The 21,433-nt window shown below is 43.4% G+C and overlaps 1 protein-coding gene across 2 annotated transcripts in view; it reads left to right on the forward strand.

Moving 5' to 3' along the window:
- The window catches only part of myo16 (myosin XVI), a 774,098-nt gene that overhangs the window by 424,376 nt on the left and 328,289 nt on the right, over positions 1–21,433 (forward strand). The window lies entirely within an intron of this gene.

Below are 21,433 nucleotides of genomic sequence, written 5' to 3' on the forward strand. Positions count from 1 at the left end.
TCAGAGGAACGATGAAGAAATTCAGGAGAACAAATCTTAAAAAACAAGTCCATGAAAAAGAATGGAAAAGGAGTTAATTAGCAGCAAAAACTGGTCACCAATTAAGAAAAGAGTTAAAATGAAAACTTGCAGCCACTGGGCCCTCCAGGACTGGAATTTGAGACCACTGTGTTAACACTAGAATTCCTGAAGCTTACAAAAAAATGTGTAATCCCAGCCCACCTTAAATCCCTTCGCACCTTTACCATCAGCGTCTTTGGTGCTCAGCCAACAACCTCATCTTGAACACCAGCAAGACCAAAGAAGTCATTGTGGACTACAGGAGGTCCAGAAGAACAGAACATGCGCCTTTATTCATACATGAGGAGGCTGTAATGTGTGTGGACAATATCAAGTTCTTGGGTATCCACATAACATCAGATCTGACCCGGTCTTTGAACACATCTCACCTGGTAAAGAAGGACCTACAAAGACTCTTCTTCCTCAGGAAGATGAGATGTGCTGAATTCTCCTCTCGGCTGCTCACAATCTTCTACAGATCCGCTATAGAAAGCATTCTCTGTCCCAGTATGACAGTGTGGTACGGCAGCTGCACAGCACAGGACAGGAAGGACGTGGCACGGGAGGTGAGAACAGCACAGGGGATCGTGGGACGTCCTCTCCTAGACCTGAAATATGTATATGCTGGAAGGGTGCAGAAGAGGGCCAAATGTAAAGCTGCGGATCTCACCCATCCGGGAAATGGACTGTTTGTACCACTGCCTTCGGGAAAGTGGAACAGAAACATAAAAACACGTACCAGCAGACTGAAAAAGAGCTTTTTCCCCAGAGCTGTGAAGTCCATCTGCCCCTGCTGACACACACACATCTACATCTACCCCTAACCTGCCCCCCTGTAGACATGCACACGCACTTTCCCTCGTAATCAAACACACACACACACTCGTATTCCTCCCCTGCAGACCCACACACACAGATCACTGGTCTCTGCAGACGTACTACCTCAGAAAAAGTCTGGACTTGATCTATCTGTTATATAGTGCCTTTAACATCTATCTATCTATCTATCTATCTATCTATCTATCTATCTATCTATCTATCTATCTATCTATCTATCTATCTATCTATCTATCTATCTATCTATCTATCTATCTATCTATCTATCTATCTATCTATCTATCTATCATATAGTGCCTTTCACATCTATCTATCTATCTATCTATCTATCTATCTATCTATCTATCTATCTATCTATCTATCTATCTATCTATCTATCTATCTATCTATCTATCTATCTATCTATCTATCTATCTATCTATCTATCTATCTATCTATCTTTTGTGTTGCAAATGCGTCGATCAGCACAAGCAGCTTGCTGTCCCATCCCCTGCCTCAACTCAACTCAACAAATGTTCTCCCAGTTCCAGCCAAGCTTATCTGTGTGTGAGGTGAGGTGCCTGGAGTTGTATATTAGGTAAATAATACAGTACAGTACACCCCCGAAATTCGTGGGGGTTACGTTCCTAGAATACCTGCGAAATGTGCCACTAAGATTCACACCGTCGAGAAGACGCCGATTTATTTATTTTTATGGTGGAGATTCCAGGGATTTACCCAGCCTTGACCCGACCTGCACGCACTCACAAACAGAGACAAAACAAAACAAATCGGTAATCAAACAGCAAATAAAGACTGTAATACCATTCCTGTTCTCCTTACGGCGATTACACATTAAATACAACAAAGCACCAACAAAACATACACAGTAAAGTCAATGAAAAACAGCAACGGATGAAATGTAATGATGAAGATAGATAGTCCAGAGATCTGCATGTTGAATGGGAAAGTAAAGACAGTCCTACTGCTAGTTCCTGAAATGATGAAGACGGGTTCAGGAGCATTCCTTTCTTTGCAGGATGGCCATGACTCCACTTACAGTCTTCATGTACACAGGCAGGCAGCAGACATTCCAGACCCAAACCACGAAAGGATCCAGGACAAAATGAATAAGTACAGGGAACCCAACAGAAGGCAGGCAGACAGACAGGAACTTGAAACACAAATTACAAAAACTTCTTTTTTTTTCTCTTTTGGTCACCGGCCCCCTTTGTAAAAGCTGTGCTGACATCCTTTGACCCCAACAGCCCCAGCACCCTCAGCAGAAGACCAATCTGCTGGGAGTTGCAGTTTCAAATTCTAGTAGAGTACGTTCTCGGATTGGCTACTTTCACCCTCCCAAGCCGCGTTTTCTTCTACGGTTGCTTCCTGTTCTCTCTACAGTGCAGTATTGCCAAGAAAAAGCCATTAACAATTGCGGAGGATATTTGCGGTTTCCGCTAACAGTTATTAGTTAGGTTCTAAGGAACGATTGAGGCTGCGGACCCTGAACCGTGTCTTTGTGGGGGTCTACTGTATATCGTTATTTGGAACAGTGGGACCTCGGGTCACGAACATCTCGGAACACATACAAATTGGGTTACGACCAAAAAGTTTGCCAAACTTTTGAATCTGTTCACGACCGCACACTCGGGTGACGAACAAGCCAGTTTCCCTTCGGGTTCGTACGCGCCGCTGATTTCTGCACGTGTTCAGTCTCTCCCTGTGCATTTGCTATGAACTCTTTGGCCTCTATTTCGTTTCCCTTCCAGTTTGTACGCGCCACTGATTTCCGCACGTGTTCAGTCTCTCCCTGTGCATTTGCTATGAACTCTTTGGCCTCTATTTCGTTTCCCTTCCAGTTCGTACACGCCGATGATTTCCGCACGTGTTCAGTCTCTCCCTGTGCATTTGCTATGAACTCTTTGGCCTCTATTTCGTTTCCCTTCCAGTTCATACGTGCCGGTGATTTCCGCACGTGTTCAGTCTCTCCCTGTGTATTTGTTGTGAACTCTTTGGCCTCTATTTCGTTTCCCTTCCAGTTCGTACGTGCCGCTGATTTCCGCACGTGTTCAGTCTCTCCCTATACATTTGTTATGAACTCTTTGGCCTCTATTTCGTTTCCCTTCCAGTTCGTACGTGCCGCTGATTTCCGCACATGTTCAGTCTCTCCCTGTGCATTTGCTATGAACTCTTTGGCCTCTATTTCGTTTCCCTTCCAGTTCGTACACGCCGATGATTTCCGCACATGTTCAGTCTCTCCCTGTGCATTTGCTATGAACTCTTTGGCCTCTATTTCGTTTCCCTTCCAGTTCGTACACGCCGATGATTTTCGCACGTGTTCAGTCTCTCCCTGTGCATTTACTATGAACTCTTTGGCCTCTATTTCGTTTCCCTTCCAGTTCGTATGCGCCGCTGATTTCCGCACGTGTTCAGTCTCTCCCTGTGCATTTACTATGAACTCTTTGGCCTCTATTTCGTTTCCCTTCCAGTTCGTATGCGCCGCTGATTTCCGCACGTGTTCAGTCTCTCCCTGTGCATTTACTATGAACTCTTTGGCCTCTATTTCGTTTCCCTTCCAGTTCGTACGCGCCGCTGATTTTCGCACGTGTTCAGTCTCTCCCTGTGCATTTACTATGAACTCTTTGGCCTCTATTTCGTTTCCCTTCCAGTTCGTATGCGCCGCTGATTTCCGCACGTGTTCAGTCTCTCCCTGTGCATTTGCTATGAACTCTTTGGCCTCTATTTCGTTTCCCTTCCAGTTCATACGTGCCGGTGATTTCTGCACGTGTTCAGTCTCTCCTTGTACAGTACATTGTTCTCGGTCAGACGTGCATAGCACAGAGGGACTTTACCTCAAAACTGTAACCTCCTCTCCACCCAGCTTCCTCCTCACTTCCTTCATGCCAGAACTCGACTCATGCAAAGTTAGTTTTTGTATACATTACAGATTTAACAAATTTTCATTTTTTCCCTGTGCTTAAAACTCATTAAAAACAAGTGTTTACAGCAAGAGGTTCGTAAGGCTGTAGGGTGAACTCTTGCAATGTTAGTTTTCTCTGATGAAGGTTTTCTCAGTGTTATTCATTTAGTTTACTATTACGCTGTGCATTCTATGGTATAATTAACTATTTTTGTGCTTCAAAATCTTTTAAAAAATATATATTTACATTCAGCGTGTACGGTCTGGAACGGATTAATTGTATTTACATACAATCCTATGGGGGGAAATCGCTTCGGGTCACAACTAAATCGGGTTGCGACCAGAGTTTTGGAATAAATTACAGTCATGACCTGAGGTTCTACTGTACATGCATTTCATGTGTGTTCCATGTCTACAAAGATCTGGGTAAGCGTAGGATGAAAGGTGATGCAAGAAATCAAGAAATGCTGAACAACAATATTCATTTATATAGCACATTTTCATACAAATGCTGTAGCTCAAAATGCTTGACATGATGAAGAAAAATAAAATTAGGCAAAAGTAATTAACACAGAATAAAAGTAAGGTCCGATGGCCAGGGAGGAGAGAAAAAACAAACAAAAAAAAACTCCAGACGGCTGGCGAAAAAAACAAAATCTGCAGGGGGTCCGAGGCCACGAGACCACCCAGCCCCCTGTAGGCATTTTACCTAACATAAATGACCTCAATCAGTCCTCATGGTTTTCAGGGTTCACATGGAAGAACTTGATGATGATGATGGTCATGTGGACCCTCTGGCCTTCAATCCATCAATGTAGGGATCAGCTGGTGGGGGTGCAGATCACAGAAAACCGGAAAAAGAACAGCAGAGAAAGTAGGGGTTAGGACGGAGTGCGGAGCCACCATGAGTGATAATGATAATTAAATGCATATTCAGAGTATCAGGATTAAACTAAAATGAAAGCCATGCTGCAATAACGAGTTTTTATCAGTTTTATAAAGTGCTCCACTGTATTAGCCTGGAGAATTTCTATCAGTCAACTATTCCAGATTTTAGGTGCATAACAGCAGAAGGCCGCCTCACCACTTCTTTTAAGTTTAGCCCTTGGAATTCTAAGCAGACCCTCATTTGAAGATCTAAGGTTACGATATGGAGTGTAAGGTGGCACGGTTTGCACAGTGGATAGCGCTGCTGCCTCGCAGTTAGGAGACCCAGGTTCGTTTCTCAGGTCCTCCCTGCGTGGAGTTTGCATGTTCTCCCCGTGTCTGGGTGGGTTTCCACCCACAGTCCAATGACATGCAGGTTAGATGTATTGGCGATTCTAAATTGTCCCTGGTGCGTGCTTGGTGTGTATGTGCCCTGCGGTGGGCTGGCGCCCTGCCCAAGGTTTGTTTCCTGCCTTGCGCCCTGGGATTGGCTCCAGCAGACCCCCATGACCCTGTAGCTAGGATATAGCGGGTTGGATAATGGATGGATGGATGGATAGGTGACAGACATTCTGAGATATAGGATGGAGCAGATTATTTTAGGTAAGAAACCTTTTCCATGTTATACTAATAATGACATGAAGTGTATAATGTGTGAAGAGTTTAGTCAAAATATTAAATAAACATGTTCACTTTTATTCAAGAATATAACCAAAGAAGAAAAAAAAACATTAGATTTACAGTACATGTGGTTGTCAATGAGTTAAAAAGTCAAATGTCAATCAATAGGGAGTTTACACGTATTCTTAAATGGTACAGAGGTAAGAACTGCTACCTTATAACCAGAAGGTTCCGGGTTTGAGACCGGGTGCTCCGTGTTTTGAGTAGTGAGCTGCTATTATTATTATTATTATAAAAACATACAATTCATTTGAGTCTGTAACACCCAGTGTAAATTGTGGCTGCTTGTACTTGATTTTTAATTATTCAGTTTTATTCTCTCAGTGACGTTCACGTGGTATAAAGAACTTGCCTCTCCCTCTCCAAGTTGATGCTGTTTATCTCCATTCTTTTCACGAGAGCAGTGTTGTGGCTGCTGCCTGCTCAGAACTGTTTGTTGTAGCGTCAATCCAAGATACGATGTCCCGTGACCGCTATCTGCCTATACAAAGGCAGGACTGTAGCAGCAGACAGCTTCTTCACATCACTTTTGCCGGCTGATAGACTGCTGTAACGCAACGCAACTCTGCTTGGCACCATAAAGTAAAATGGCACTTCCACTTGCAGCTAAAGTCACTTCAGGATGCGATCAATTCGCCACGCTAGTGTTTAGATCTGACAGCGCCGTGCTGATGGTGTACGCGCCCAAACTTTACACTGGCTGTTACAGACTGAAATCAAAGGCTTCTTGTTTATGGGCATCCCACATACAGATAGGGAACCTTGGCTTGAGCTGGGAGAACTTTTTGCCCCCGAACTGAGTTCTGCCAAGGCAGGAGATGGGATAGCAGGCTGCTTGCTGCTTGTGCTGATCGACACGTTTACAACACAAAAGACGCTGATGGAGAGGCGTGAAGGGATTTAAGGTGGGCCAAGATTACAAGTTTTTTCGTAAGCTTCAGGAATCCATCCATCCATCCATTTTCCAACCTGCTGAATCCAAACACAGGGTCACGGGGGTCTGCTGGAGCCAATCCCAGCCAACACAGGGCACAAGGCAGGAAACAATCCTGGGCAGGGTGCCAACCCACCGCAGGACACACACCAATGGACTGTGGGAGGAAACTGGAGCGCCCGGAGGAAACCCACGCAGACACGGGGAGAACATGCAAACTCCACGCAGGGAGGACCCGGGAAGCGAACCCGGGTCTCCTAACTGCGAGGCAGCAGCGCTACCACTGCGCCACCGTGCCGCCATATATATGTCAGTTGTTACATTTTTGTTTATTAAATAGTTTGGTAACTGCATTGTATTCAAAGGTAATAGCAGTGATAGAATGCAGCTCCATGTATTAGTAGACTGCATGAAGTCTGTGCTTTTTAATAGCACTTTACAATGGAATTAAAAAAGGAGCTCAAAGAGGCCTGTGGTGGTGCAATGGCTTTCATACACGTCATGTTCACTTTTATCTACACTCCACACACCTTAAGTATAAGATTAACAGCAGGTCAGGTCACTTGCAGAAGTTCTCAGATGATCCTGTACTTACTGGGTGTATTGATAAGGGAGAATGAAACAAAGGAGAGGAGAACTTTGAGAATTGTCTGCAACTTAACACGAGCAAATCGAAGGAACTGCTTGCTGTCTTTCACCTCACCAATGAGCCTTTGTGTCCGGTCATTATTCAGGGAGTGAATGTGGAGGTGGTGCACTCCTACACGTACAGTATTTGGGGGTCCACATTAATGACAGACTGGACTGGTCTCAGAACACAGAGGGACTAGAAAAGGATGGACAGTCTGCCTTCCTTTAATGTGGGTAGTGACATCCTTCACATCTTCTATAACTCTGGGATGGCCAATGTGGTGTGTTGGGCTGGTAACGTCACTTCGAGGCAGGCCCATCGAATCAACAAGCTAATTAACACTAGAATCCCTGAAGCCTACGAAAAAAACTTCTAATCCCAGGCCCCCTTAAATTCCTTCACACCTCTCCATTAGCGTCTTTTGTGTTGCAAATGTGTCGATCATTACAAGCGGCAAGCGGCCTGCTATCCCATCCCCACAACCGACGCAGCTCAAACATCCCAGCAGATTCTCAGAGCTCAAGTGTGTTTATCTGGGTGTGAGGTGTCTGGAGTTGTAGAGAGTGAATAATAGATTGTTATTTGGAATACATACATTTCAGGTGTGTTCAATGTCTACAACAATCTGTGTAAATGTAGGATGACAGGAAATGTGAGACAGGAATTGTTGAACACATAACTAAAACAGAAATGTTTTTTAATGTTTTAGTAATAATTGACAAAATATAGACATGAAGTGTATAATGTGTGAAGACTGAAGTCCAAATATCAAATAAGCACTTTCACAAAAGGTACATCCATCCATTACCCAACCCGCTATATCCTAACTACAGGGTCACGGGGATCTGTTGGAACCAATCCCAGCTAACACAGGGCACATGGCAGGAAACAAACCCCGGGCAGGGCGCCAGCCCACTGCAGGGTGCACCCACACACCAAGTACACACCAGGGACAATTTAGAATCACCAATGCACCTAACCTGCATGTCTTTGGACTGTGGGAGGAAACTGGAGCACCCGGAGGAAACCCACCCAGACACGGGGAGAACATGCAAACTCCACGCAGCGAGGACCTGGGAACCGAACCCGGGTCTCCTAAGTGTGAAGCTGCAGCGCTACCACTGTGCCACCGACAAAAGACACAGATATAACAAAACAACTGGGCTTTTATTCAAGAACATAACCGCAGAAAAGAAGTTGGCTTAGGGTACAAAGTAGCTATGTCTGCTTGGTTGGTGCAGTGATAAGAACCGCTGTCTCATAATCAAGATCGTTGTGGGTTCAATTCCTGGGTCCTCCATCATTTACCAATCTGAGTAGTGAACTTCTGTTTTTATTACTATCTTATATATAAAGCAGACTGTAACAGTCTTGCGGTCTTGTATGCATGTTATCATCTAGTTGCTGCTTAGTAACCACAAGGGGGCACCAGAGAGCCCCAGACACAGCAATACAGTCTGCAATATAAGAATATAAATACAATATTTTATTCCACAAAGCACCTTTCAATGAACACCTCTCCAACAATTAACCACAATCTTATATAGAAAGCAGACTGTAACAGTCTTGCGGTCTTGTATGTACGTTATCATCGAGCTGACGCTCGGAACGTTTCTGGTGTGCTCCGTAAACGTTTTTGGCTGCATCAGGAGTGGGCAGGAAGAGTATAGGCACCTAATCAATGACTTTGTTAAATGGTGCGACTCAAACCACCTACACCTGAACACCAGCAAAACCAAGGAGTTGGTGGTGGATTTTAGGTGGACCAGGCCCCTCATGGACCCCGTGATCATCAGAGGTGACTGTGTGCAGATGGTAAAGACCTATAAATACCTGGGAGTGCAGCGGGATGATAAATTAGACTGGACTGCCAATACTGATGCTCTGTGTAAGAAAGGACAGAGCCAGTTATACTTCCTTAGAAGGCTGGCGTCCTTCAACATCTGCAATAAGATGCTGCAGATGTTCTTTCAGATGGTTGTGGTGAGCGCCCTCTTCTACGCCGTGGTGTGCTGGGGAGGCAGCATAAAGAAAAGGGACGCCTCACGCCTGGACAAACTGGTGAGGAAGGCAGGCTCTATTGTTGGCATGGAGCTGGACAGTTTGACATCCGTGGCAGAGTGACGGGCGCTGAGCAGACTCCTGTCAATCATGGAGAATCCACTGCATCCACTGAACGGGATCATCTCCAGACAGAGGAGCAGCTTCAGTGACAGACTGCTGTCACCGTCCTGCACCACTGACAGACTGAGGAGATTGTTACTCCCCCAAACTATGTGACTCTTCAATTCCACCCGGGGGGGGGGGGGGTAAACGTTAACATTATACAAAGTTATTGTCTGTTTTTACCTGCATTATTATCAATCTTTAATTTAATATTGTTTTTTGTATCAGTATGCTGCTGCTGGAGAATGTGAATTTCCCCTTGGGATTAATAAAGTATCTATCTATCTATCTATCTATCTATCTATCTATCTATCTATCTATCTATCTATCTATCTATCTATCTATCTATCTATCTATCTATCTATCTATCTATCTATCTATCTATCTATCTATCTATCTATCTATCTATCTAAAAGCAAACGACAGTTTTATCATGAAAAATCCGTAGTATTTGTTTGTCGTTTAATATTTGTTTTTGTTAACTATGTTTTTATCTTGCATTATTTTTATTGTAACAATGCTGTAGTGGTGCTGATACAGCGCATTGCCGCACCCACCACACGACAAACCAACTCAAGATCCAGATTAGGACCCAAGTGCAGCCATGCAACAGGTGACACCTCAGCACCACCAGATGGAATGGAATAACGTGAGGTTTTTTATGGTGGTAATAGAATTAAATCAACCTACCATATATACTCACGTTTAAGTTCTCCCATGGATAAGTTGGGGCTTGATTTTACCGCATAATTTAAAATGTCAGTCGTATAAGTTGAATGCGGAAAACTCACGCTATTGGTCCAAGAGATAACGATATGCTAACGCTTACCTGAGAGAGTTACCACGGAGCACACTGATTATTATTTCTATGTATTGTTTCTACGTAACCACACGGTAATACCCAAACTACTCCGAAGCGATGTTTGCACTGATTTGTGTTTTTTGTATCTCACACCCCCATATAGGGATGGGGATCGAAAACCGGTTCTTGTTGAGAACCGGTTCCCACTGTTTCAATTCCATGGAATTGTTTGCCATTTTTGCAAACGATTCCCCTATCGATTCCAGTCGCCTCGAATGACGTTACCGCGTTGCGTAGCGTCATTTACCCAGCAGGAAACATGGCGTCTAAGCGGCACAAATACTCAAAAGTTTGGTTATACTTTACGAGAAAGGATGACAACAGGGCAACTTGCAATACTTGCAAAGTAGATATTTCATCAAAGGGAGGAAACACTATGAATATGCAAAAGCATTTGCACACAAAACATGCGATAACCTTAAATGAATGTTGTGTTTTTGATCCGCTCCGGACTAGTGAATCTCAACCCAGCAGCAGCGGTAACGTTTACAGGTCCTCTCCCGTTAATACGGCAGGTAACTAATCAACTAACATTGCATATTATGTTAGCGCGATTTGCCTTATTGCAAAACCTGCTATTACTGTGCATTGCATTAAGATGACCATGACGAGAGAGACAGACAGAGTCTGGCTGTCTCAGATGCTGGCAGTTCTCGCTGCAGTCTACCGGTAGCTTCTCCTTTCACAGAGGCGGGGAAAAGTAAAATGACACAGGCCAGGATAGACGAATGCCACTGAGCAGTGACTAAGTTTGTGGTAAAAGGCTTGCACCCATTTGCCACAGTAGATGCCCCCGATTTTCAGTAAGTGAATGTGTTTAATTGTAGGCTAAGTCAGGGAATGTCAAATCTGCGTGTTCTCCTCTTACCAGATGTTTCATCCGTTTCCATTTCTGAGCTGAAACGTGTTGAAGGCAGCCGTCACTGCAGATGGATGGGCAAGTTTTAGTCAAGATCATTACCTCACAGTAACGCTGCATTATGTCAGGAATGGCCAGGCTCAAGAAAAAGTCCTCAAAACCAAACCAGTGTACCAGGCACAGACAGGGAGAGTTGTAGCAGAGGAGACTGATGAGATCTTGGAGGAGTATGGTATCAGAGACAAGGCTGTGGCAGCCACTGTTGATAATGTGGCCAACATGGATGTAGCTGTCAAAATAGTTGATGGCTGCAGAATTGCACTGTGCACAGTTCCATTGGACTTGAGTTGATTGTATTTGTTGCTGGCTGATGTAGTTTTATTTTTGAGTGCTCAGCTCATATATACTTTTAAAAAGGAGAGTGTAAATGTTACTGGACATTCTTGTATAATTGCCACAGAATAATTTATGTTATACTTTGTTATTGCTACAGAAGAATATGTATTTTATTATTATTTTACATTTACACATTTTTCTCTGGGGACCCCGTGGCACCCCATCGAGGAGCCGTAGGCTGTGGATCTCTTAAGATCTCACTGTTGGGTTTGTAAGGTCATGCTACTCCTAAATTTCTATCTTGTTCAAAGATAAGATATAAAACAAAGTTCTAAGCTAATCGACCTGTGTGTTCTCCTTTTTTAAAAATAAGAATCGATAGGAGAATCGATAAAGAATCGAATTGTTAAACAGAATCGAAAATGGAATCGGAATCGTGAAAATCTTATCAATTCCCATCCCTACCCCCCATACACCTTTATCGTAAGAGCATCCCTTATCTACGATGGAGCGTTCGATCAGAAGAAAATATGAAGCTGGTTTTAAATTAAAAGTCACTGAAGTAGCAAAATAAATTGGTATCTGCGCTGCTGCAGCAAAATTCGATGTGTCTGAGAAACTGATGTGAGATTGGAGGTGGCAAGAAGATGGAAAAAAAATTAAGGGTCGCATTTTTGAATGGGCGTATAAGTTGAGGTCTGATTTTATGATCTATTTTTCGGGTTTCAAGACCCGACTTATACAAGAGTACTGTATATACTCGCGTATAAGTTTTTCTGCAGATAAGTCGGGACTTGATTTTATCATATAATTTCTGGTATTTTATAATGTCGGTTGTATAAGTCGAATGTGGAAAACTCACGCTATTGGTCCAAAAGATTACGATATGCTAACGCCCACCTGAGAGAGTAACCATGGATCACACTGCCTTTTTATTTCTATGTATTGCTCCTACGTGACCACACAGTAATACCCAAACTATTTCGAAGCGACGTTTGCACTGATTTGTGTTTTTTGTGTCTCACACCCTCATACACCTTTATCGTAAGAGCATCCCTTATCTACGATGGAGCGTTCGATCAGAAGAAAATATGAAGCTGGTTTTAAATAAAATGTCGTTGAAGTGGCAAAAGAAATTGGTAACTGCGCTGCTGCAACAAAATTCGATGTGTCTGAGAAACTGATGTGAGATTGGAGGAAGCAAAAAGATGTAAAAACAATAAAATGAAGTGTCGTATTTTTGAATGGGCATATAAGTTGGGGTCTGATTTTGTGATCGATTTTTCAGGTTTCAAGACCCGACTTATACACGAGTATATACGGTAATAATAATAGTGATTTATTTGACCTTTTTTTACGTCATCAAAAATTCTAAAAACTTAATACTACACCACAAAACAAAAATGAATCTCTCAAGTTCTGTTTTCTTTTATTATATTTTTCTCAAAAAATTAAAAAAAAAATGATTTTCCTCCCGGGCAACGCCTGGTATTTCAGCTAGTTATAGAATAAAAACATACATTTGATTTGAGTCTGTAACAGCCGGTGTACATTTATGGTTAGCGTTTTTTTGTTTTTTTTTTTAATTCAGTTTAATTCTCTCATTCGCGTTTACGCTCCCCCCGATCTAACACTGCTGTTTTCAAATAAAGATGCGCTTTGACAGGTGAACTCAGATGAGGATGAGGGTTCTACATTGGAGAAAGGGAACAGAAGCACCCCCCGCAAGAAACGTCCACTCACACATAAGAACAATGCAGCTGCACCAAGCATAAAGGCGAACAATGGCACCGTTTGGATGCCATCCTGCCAGTCAATCTGCCACATGCATGTCTGTCAAAGAAAAAGCACAGCTTACAGAGCTCACCGAGGTATCATGCAAAGTTCCGTTTTGCAATTATGTTTTGTGATGGTCTTTATGTGAAAAACATTTATTTGTTACTTATATGAAAGCCACATTGAATGTTATTTACCTAAATTTATTTACTTATCTTCCTACAGCATAAAGTCACAAGTAGACTGCAGAGCTTCCTATGTTTGATTGACACGGGCAGTGCCATGCTCACAAAGTACCAGTGCAATGCCACTCCTTATTTAGGAAGAGATCAGTGACGTAAAGTGCGATGGCAACTTCCACCTTAAGCTACAGACACTTCAGTACGATGCTTTTGTTTTAAATCTATATGGCCCTGAGTGGGCCCCCCGAGCTCGTAGGCTCTTGTGCTTTGCATAATCTGCACAATCCATTGGTACACCATTGAATAATAATATTAATAGCAACTTTATTTATATAGCACCTTATCATACATTCATATGCAACTCAAGGTGCTTCCCACAGATCAATCAACATAAAACAAAGATATACCAAATTAACTTGGATTATGATCATTAATTAATACTATGATAGTTTTTAATGAATGTATATATACTAAATTCAAAATCAATGAGGTGTGGCAGAGAAGTACGTAAGAGTGGTACAGGATATGTACAAGGGAAGTGTGATGATGGAGAGGTCTGTGGTAGGAGTGACGGAGGTGGGATTACATCAGGGATCGGCTCTGAGCCCTTTCTTATCTCCAATGGTGATGGACAGGTTGACAGATGAGATTAGACAGGAGTCCCCATGGACTGTGATGTTTGCTGATGACATTGTGATCTGCAGGTTGAGGAGACCCTGGAGAGGTGGAGATATGCTCTAAAGAGGAGAGGAATGAAGGTCAGTAGGAACAAGACAGAATACATGTGTGTGAATAAGAGGGAGGTCAGTGGAATGGTGAGGATGGAGGGAGTAGAGTTGGTGAAGGTGGATGAGTTTAAATACTTGGGATCAACAGTACAGAGTAATGGGGATTGTGGAAGAGAAGTGAAAAAGAGACTGCAGGCAGAGTGGAGTGGGTGGAGAAGAGTGTCAGGAGTGATTTGTGACAGACGGGTATCAGCAAGAGTGAAAAGGAAAGGTCTACAGGACAGTAGTGAGACCAGCTATGTTATATGGGCTGGAGACGGTGGCACTGACCAGAAAGCAGGAGACAGAGCTGGAGGTGACAGAGTTAAAGATGCTAAGATTTGCATTGGGTGTGATGAGGATGGATAGGATTAGAAATGAGGACATTAGAGGGTCAGCTCAGGTGGGAGGGTGGGGAGACAAAGTCAGAGAGGAGAGATTGCGTTGGTTGGGACATGTGCAGAGGAGAGATGATGGGGATAATGAGAGACGGATGCTAAGGATAGAGCTGCCAGGGAAGAGGAGAAGAGGAAGGCCTAAGAGAAGGTTTATGGATGTGGTGAGAGAGGACATGCAGGTGATGGATGTGACAGAGCAAGATGCAGAGGACAGAAAGATATGGAAGAAGATGATCTGCTGTGGCAACCCCTAACGGGAGAAGCCGAAAGAAGAAGAAGAATGAGGTATTGTTAAGCAAACTTTAATCACTAAAGTGCAAAACAAACCTTCATTCTTATCAGAAAAAGTTTTTCTAATTAAAATATTTAAAATAATAAATTATATTTATTTATTTATTTATTTATTTAAGGGTGGCACAGTGGTAGCGCTGCTGCCTCGCAGTTGGGAGACCTGGGGGACCTGGGTTCGCTTCCCAGGTCCTCCCTGCGTGGAGTTTGCATGTTCTCCCCGTGTCTGCGTGGGTTTCCTTCGGGCGCTCCGGTTTCCTTCCACAGTCCAAAGACATGCAGGTTAGGTGGATTGGCGATTCTAAATCAGCCCTAGTGTGTGCATGGTGTGTGGGTGTGTGTCCTGCGGTGGGTTGGCACCCTGCCTGGGATTGGTTCCTGCCCTGTGTTGGCTGAGATTGGCTCCAGCAGACCCCTGTGTTCGGATTCAGTGGGTTGGAAAATAGATTTGTTTGTTTGTTTTTTGTTTTAACTCCTGGTGGTAAAATATCTAGTTATCCATTTAAGGAAATTGGCAAAAGAGAACTACCAAGGACACCAGGAGCTGCTTAACCTTTTAGCAAGAGAAGAGGCTGCCCCTGTCATGGGAAGTGATGGTTAAGAAAATATAAAATACACTTTTCTTTTCTTTTTTAACATCCATTGCATTGGTTTCCTTCACTCAGAACTCAACATTTTTCTTTTTGTAAACTTGAAGTAAAGAAGACCCCACAGCCTCATTGCTGGACACATATTCTTCTGGGCCTGTGGTTGTTTTTGATCAACTTTGCTGTGTCTCAGTAAATTTTCTTGCCTCTGGCTGAATTGAACAATGGACCCTGGGACTCCATGTATCCAGTTGGAGGTGTTAGCTCCCTTGTTGGAATGAGTTCTTTTGTGATTGCGGCGTGTTACATAACCCGAATATAATATGAAAAGGTGATACCCCTCCCTTAGTGATACGGCAGTAAAAAAATCACATTGGAGAAATAACTTTGCTTTGTTTAATGAGAGCTTAAGTGGCCTGACAGACGAAGGAAGCTAAGATAAGAACCCAGTTTGGGAGTGAGGGCCTGATGTGTAGAGCCATTTTCACCATGCAGTGGAAGGATTTTCCAGATCAGATAATGTTATCATCCCTCCTTCTGGCGGCTTCAAAGGTGTGCCGGGCAATGTTCCAAGGCTTTGTACTCTTTCTTCATGTGCAGGCCCCCACTTAGGTGAATCATACCATTCCAAACAAGGCAAAAGTGGGTACAGTTTCATGTTGATTTTGACACACAGAAATAGTATACAATGGTCCTTAGTCCTTTTTTTAAAAAGGAGACTGTTTAACATCATACAATACAATATACAATACAATACAATTTATTTTTGTCTAGCCCAAAATCACACAAGAAGTGCCGCAATGGGCTTTAACAGGTCCTGCCTCTTGACAGCCCCCCAGCCTTGACTCTCTAAGAAGACGAGAAAAAACTCCCAAAACAACCCTTGTAGGGAAAAAAATGGAAAGGCAGTTCAGGTCCTTTCCAGGACCAGGTAGGTTGGGCGTGCAGTGCAGTGGGTGTCAAAAAGAAGGGGGTCAATACAATACAATACACAGAACAGAACAAATCCTCAATACACTATAAAAATAAAAATTTTACAGAGTAGAATTTAACAGTAGATGATATCACATCATAGGATTTGGGTTTGTTTAGAGTCCTGGAGACCTCAGCCATCAAGCTGCCTCCCCCTAGTGCTGGGCCAGCCAATCCGAAGAAAGGACCCCTCTACCCCATGATTCCTGCGATCCTCCATCAGGGATGAATTTACCTTAGGCAGGCAAAACAACTTGGCAGGTGGGCAGTGGCACCAAGTGCCACATTTGAGTACCGAGAAGAGAAACAGAATAGGTGAGAGTTAGTAACAAATTCTAACTATCATGTTACTTATGTTTTAGTGCTAATGACTAACAACAGAGATGCAGTCTGTACAGTTAATCAGCAGCTCTAGTCAGGGTGTGCTAAACTGAAGTAGTGAGTCTTCAGCTCGGATTTGAAAACTGAGACCGAAGGGGCATCTCTTATAGTAGCAGGCAGACCATTCAACAGTTTAGGGGGGTCTTGTAACTAAAAGCTCGACCCCCCCACTTTATTTTATTAATCTTTGTAATTATAAGCAGAGGCATCTTGAGATCTTAATGTGCACTCTGGTTTGCAAGTCATGATAAGTTCAGACAAGTAAGCCAGACCTCGGCCATTTAATGTTTTATATGTTAAAAGGAGGATTGTGAAATCTGCCCTAAACTTAACCGGGAGCCAGTGTAAGGATTTAAGAACTGGGGTTATGTGTTTGTATTTTCTTGTCTGACTGCCCATTTCACACTTTTTCCTGTCTTGTCTTATAATGCTTGCCGAGCAGTTCTTATATGGTAAGGCCCTGTGCTAAATCTGTGTCCCTCTGTGCATGTGAGCAGAAAGAAAAGTAGATTTATAAAATATTTTTGTACAGAGGACAGTGACACATTAAACTTATGTTATACTCCATTAAAACACTTGTATCCTGGCAATCCATGCTTGAATGTCGGAGGCTACAACGAGTGGGCCTGTCCACAAAATAAATTCTGTTTGGGGGGGTGGGTGGAATTCGAGAGTAGAATTTATTTGAGAAAATTGTCCCGCTATCTTTGTCTTCCTAACGGATGGCGTGCCTGATGGATGATGCTGGCGGTAATGCGATCACGGCATTTATCAGGCTTACCCACTGAGCACGTAGTTAACTGTTGAAACAAATATCCTAATTAACAGCAAACACTCTGTCAAGTCATGCATCAAGTGCACAAAATGTACCGGATTGCTTTTCTTTACATTTATCACTTGTTTTGTTGCTGTTGGTAGACAGATCGCCTGTAGACTCACCAGCTTCATTTCTCAGACTTGATAATCTTTTACTACTGTGGGCTCCTCAGACAGGTAAAACTTTGTTTGTCCCAGAATGAAATTTGGCTTTTTTTACAGCAGCTCCTTAAATAAATAAATGCATAAATAGGTAGATAAATAAGTAATTAAAAATATATACACACTTTGGTCTGAACACACACTGGAATTACTATAAAGCAAAGAAAAGGTAAAAGCAAAAACATTTCTGCCTTGGCAGTCCCAGTCCCAGTCCCAGTGAGGTGCCATACATGGATATTAATGTTGATATAAAGGACCCCCCAGTTGTGTTTCTTGACACACTTCAGCTGAATGATTCATTGACTAAAAGTCTTCGTGTTCTTGTGTCACCTATTCTGTTTCTCTTCTTGGTACTCACATGTGCCACTTGGTGCCACTGCCCACCTGCCAAGTTGTTTTGCCTGCCTAAGGTAAAGTCATCCCTGATAGAGGATTGCAGGAATTGTCAGGTAGAGGGGTCCTTTCATCGGATTGGCTGGCCCAGCGCTGACTCAGCTGGTGAATGGCCAATAGGGAAAGGCAGCTTTATGGGCGAGGTCTCCAGGACTCTGAACAAATCCGCACCCTATTACATGATATCACATTAAGATGCCAGTCTGTTTATGATTCCAAGGTTTAATAAAATAAGAGTGGGAGGTCAAGCTTTTAGTTACAGGGCCCCTAAACTGTGGAGTGGTCTGCCTGCTACTGTCAGAGACGACCCTTCACTTTCAGGCTGAAGACTCATGACTTCAGTTTAGCACACCCTGACTAGAGCTGCTGATTAACTGTACAGACTGCATCTCTGTTGTTAGTCATTAGCACTAAAACATAAGGAACATGATAGTTCTAATTTGTTACTCACCTTCACCTGTTCTGCTTCTCAGTACTCAAATGTGGCACTTGGTGCCACTGCCCACCTGCCAAGTTGTTTTGCCTGCCTAAGGTAAAGTCATCCCTGATAGAGGATTGCAGGAATCGTCAGGTAGAGGGGTCCTTTCATCGGATTGGCTGGCCCAGCGCTGACTCAGCTGTGGAATGGCCAATAGGGGGAGGCAGCTTGATGGCCGAGGTCTCCAGGACTCTGAACAAATCCAAATCCTATGATGTGATATCATCTGCTGTTCAATTCTGCTCCGTACTTGTCATATTTTTATTTTACTACTAGCTGATTACCCAGTGGCTTCGCTCACTGAGTGAAAGGGAAAAAAATAAAATGTAGTCTGTAAGTTATTAAACAGTAAAACGTTAACATTTAAGAAGTAAAGATACATTGAGCACTACTGGAGTGGTTTCGGGTAAACTACATTTTAAAGGCGCTATAACAACAGGTAAGTAGTACTGTGACAATGCAGGTTCGGCTCCATGCTCCCATCTTCCATATCGCGTGGTCATACGTAATTTCCGTTTCAAACACGAAAAGAATTATATAGATATATATAGATTATATTGTACTAGGGGCGGCACGGTGGCACAGTGGGTAGCGCTGCTGCCTCGCAGTTGGGAGATCTGGGGACCTGGGTTCGATTCCCGGGTCCTCCCTGCGTGGAGTTTGCATGTTCTCCCCGTGTCTGCGTGGGTTTCCTCCGGGCGCTCCGGTTTCCTCCCACGATCCAAAAACATGCAGGTTAGGTGGATTGGCGATTCTAAATTGGCCCTAGTGTGTGCTTGGTGTGTGGGTGTGTTTGTGTGTGTCCTGCGGTGGGTTGGCACCCTGCCCGGGATTGGTTCCCTGCCTTGTGCCCTGTGTTGGCTGGGATTGGCTTCAGCAGACCCCCGTGACCCTGTTTGGATTCAGCGGGTTGGAAAATGGATGGATGGATGGATATTGTACTAGCTGAAATACCCAGTGTTGCCCTGGAGGACAATAAAGTATTTTATTTTAATTGTTTGAGTAAAATATAATTAAAAAAACACAACTTTAAAAATAAAAATAAATTAACAAACAATGAAGATAAACTAATGTGCTTGTCTTCCGGCCTTGTACAGTGCATCCAGAAAGTATTCACAGCGCATCACTTTTTCCACATTTTGTTATGTTACAGCCTTATTCCAAAATAGATTAAATTCATTTTCTTCCTCAGAATTCTACACACAACACCCCATAATGACAACGTGAAAAAAGTTTACTTGAGGTTTTTGCAAATTTATTAAAAATGAAAAAATTGAGAAAGCACATGTCCATAAGTATTCACAGCCTTTGCCATGAAGCTCAAAATTGAGCTCAGGTCCATCCTGTTTCCCCTGATCATCCTTGAGATGTTTCTGCAGCTTCATTGGAGTCCACCTGTGGTAAATTCAGTTGACTGGACATGATTTGGAAAGGCACACACCTGTCTATATAAGATCCACAGTTGACAGTTCAGGTCAGAGCACAAACCAAGCATGAAGTCAAAGGAATTGTCTGTAGACCTCCGAGACAGGATTGTCTCGAGGCACAAATCTGGGGAAGGTTACAAAAAAATTTCTGCTACTTTGAAGGTCCCAATGAGCACAGTGGCCTCCATCATCCGTAAGTGGAAGAAGTTCAAAACCACCAGGACTCTTCCTAGAGCTGGCCGGCCATCTAAACTGAGCGATCATGGGAGAAGGGCCTTAGCCAGGGAGGTGACCAAGAACCTGATGGTCACTCTGTCAGAGCTCCAGAGGTCCTCTGTGGAGAGAGGAGAACCTTCCAGAAGGACAACCATCTCTGCAGCAATCCACCAATCAGGCCTGTATGGTAGAGTGGCCAGACGGAAGCCACTCCTTAGTAAAAGGCACATGGCAGCCCACCTGGAGTTTGCCAAAAGGCACCTGAAGGACTCTCAGACCATGAGAAAGAAAATTCTCTGGTCTGATGAGACAAAGATTGAACTCTTTGGTGTGAATGCCAGGCGTCACGTTTGGAGGAAACCAGGCACCATCCTGCCACCACCATGCTGTGGGGATGTTTTTCAGCGGCAGGGACTGGGAGACTAGTCAGGATAAAGGGAAAGATGACTGCAGCAATGTACAGAGACATCCTGGATGAAAACCTGCTCCAGAGCGCTCTTGACCTCAGACTGGGGCGACGGTTCATCTTTCAGCAGGACAACGACCCTAAGCACACAGCCAAGATACCAAAGGAGTGGCTTCAGGACAACTCTGTGAATGTCCTTGAGTGGCCCAGACTTGAATCCGATTGAACATCTCTGGAGAGATCTTAAAATGGCTGTGCACCGACGCTTCCCATCCAACCTGATGGAGCTTGAGAGGTGCTGCAAAGAGGAATGGGCGAAAATGGCCAAGGATAGGTGTGCCAAGCTTGTGGCATCATATTCAACAAGACTTGAGGCTGGAATTGCTGCCAAAGGTGCATCGACAAAGTATTGAGCAAAGGTTGTGAATACTTATGGACATGGGGTTTCTCAGTTTTTTTATTTTTAATAAATTAGCAAAAACCTCAAGTAAACTTTTTTCACGTTGTCATTATGGGGTGTTGTGTGCAGAATTCTGAGGAAGAAAATGAATTTAATCCATTTTGGAATAAGGCTGTAACATAACAAAATGTGGAAAAAGTGATGCGCTGTGAATACTTTCTGGATGCACTGTATGTATATATGTTATCATCCACTTGACACTCAGAATCGGCCAACTCTATTTAATTTCAAAAGCAACAGGGGCGTGCAGTGGTGCGCAAACATAAAGAATGCTGGCAGTCACCTCCAGTTTGCCCTCTGGTAGTTGTTCCAAGTATCAACTTTATGATAACATGCATATAAGAGTGCAGGATCACCCCCTAACCCTCCCCCTTCCCCCAACCCTACCCAGAAGTGGGTGAGTTACAGTTGATTTCACCCTACAGTATTTTTAGTCGACCAATGAGAAACATGTGTACCAAGTTTCATGAAAATCGCTCCAGCCATTCGGAATTGATGCTGGAACATACATTCATACACACATTGACTT

Source organism: Erpetoichthys calabaricus, chromosome 4 (assembly GCF_900747795.2).
Source record: "Erpetoichthys calabaricus chromosome 4, fErpCal1.3, whole genome shotgun sequence".
Classification (NCBI taxonomy): domain Eukaryota; kingdom Metazoa; phylum Chordata; class Cladistia; order Polypteriformes; family Polypteridae; genus Erpetoichthys; species Erpetoichthys calabaricus.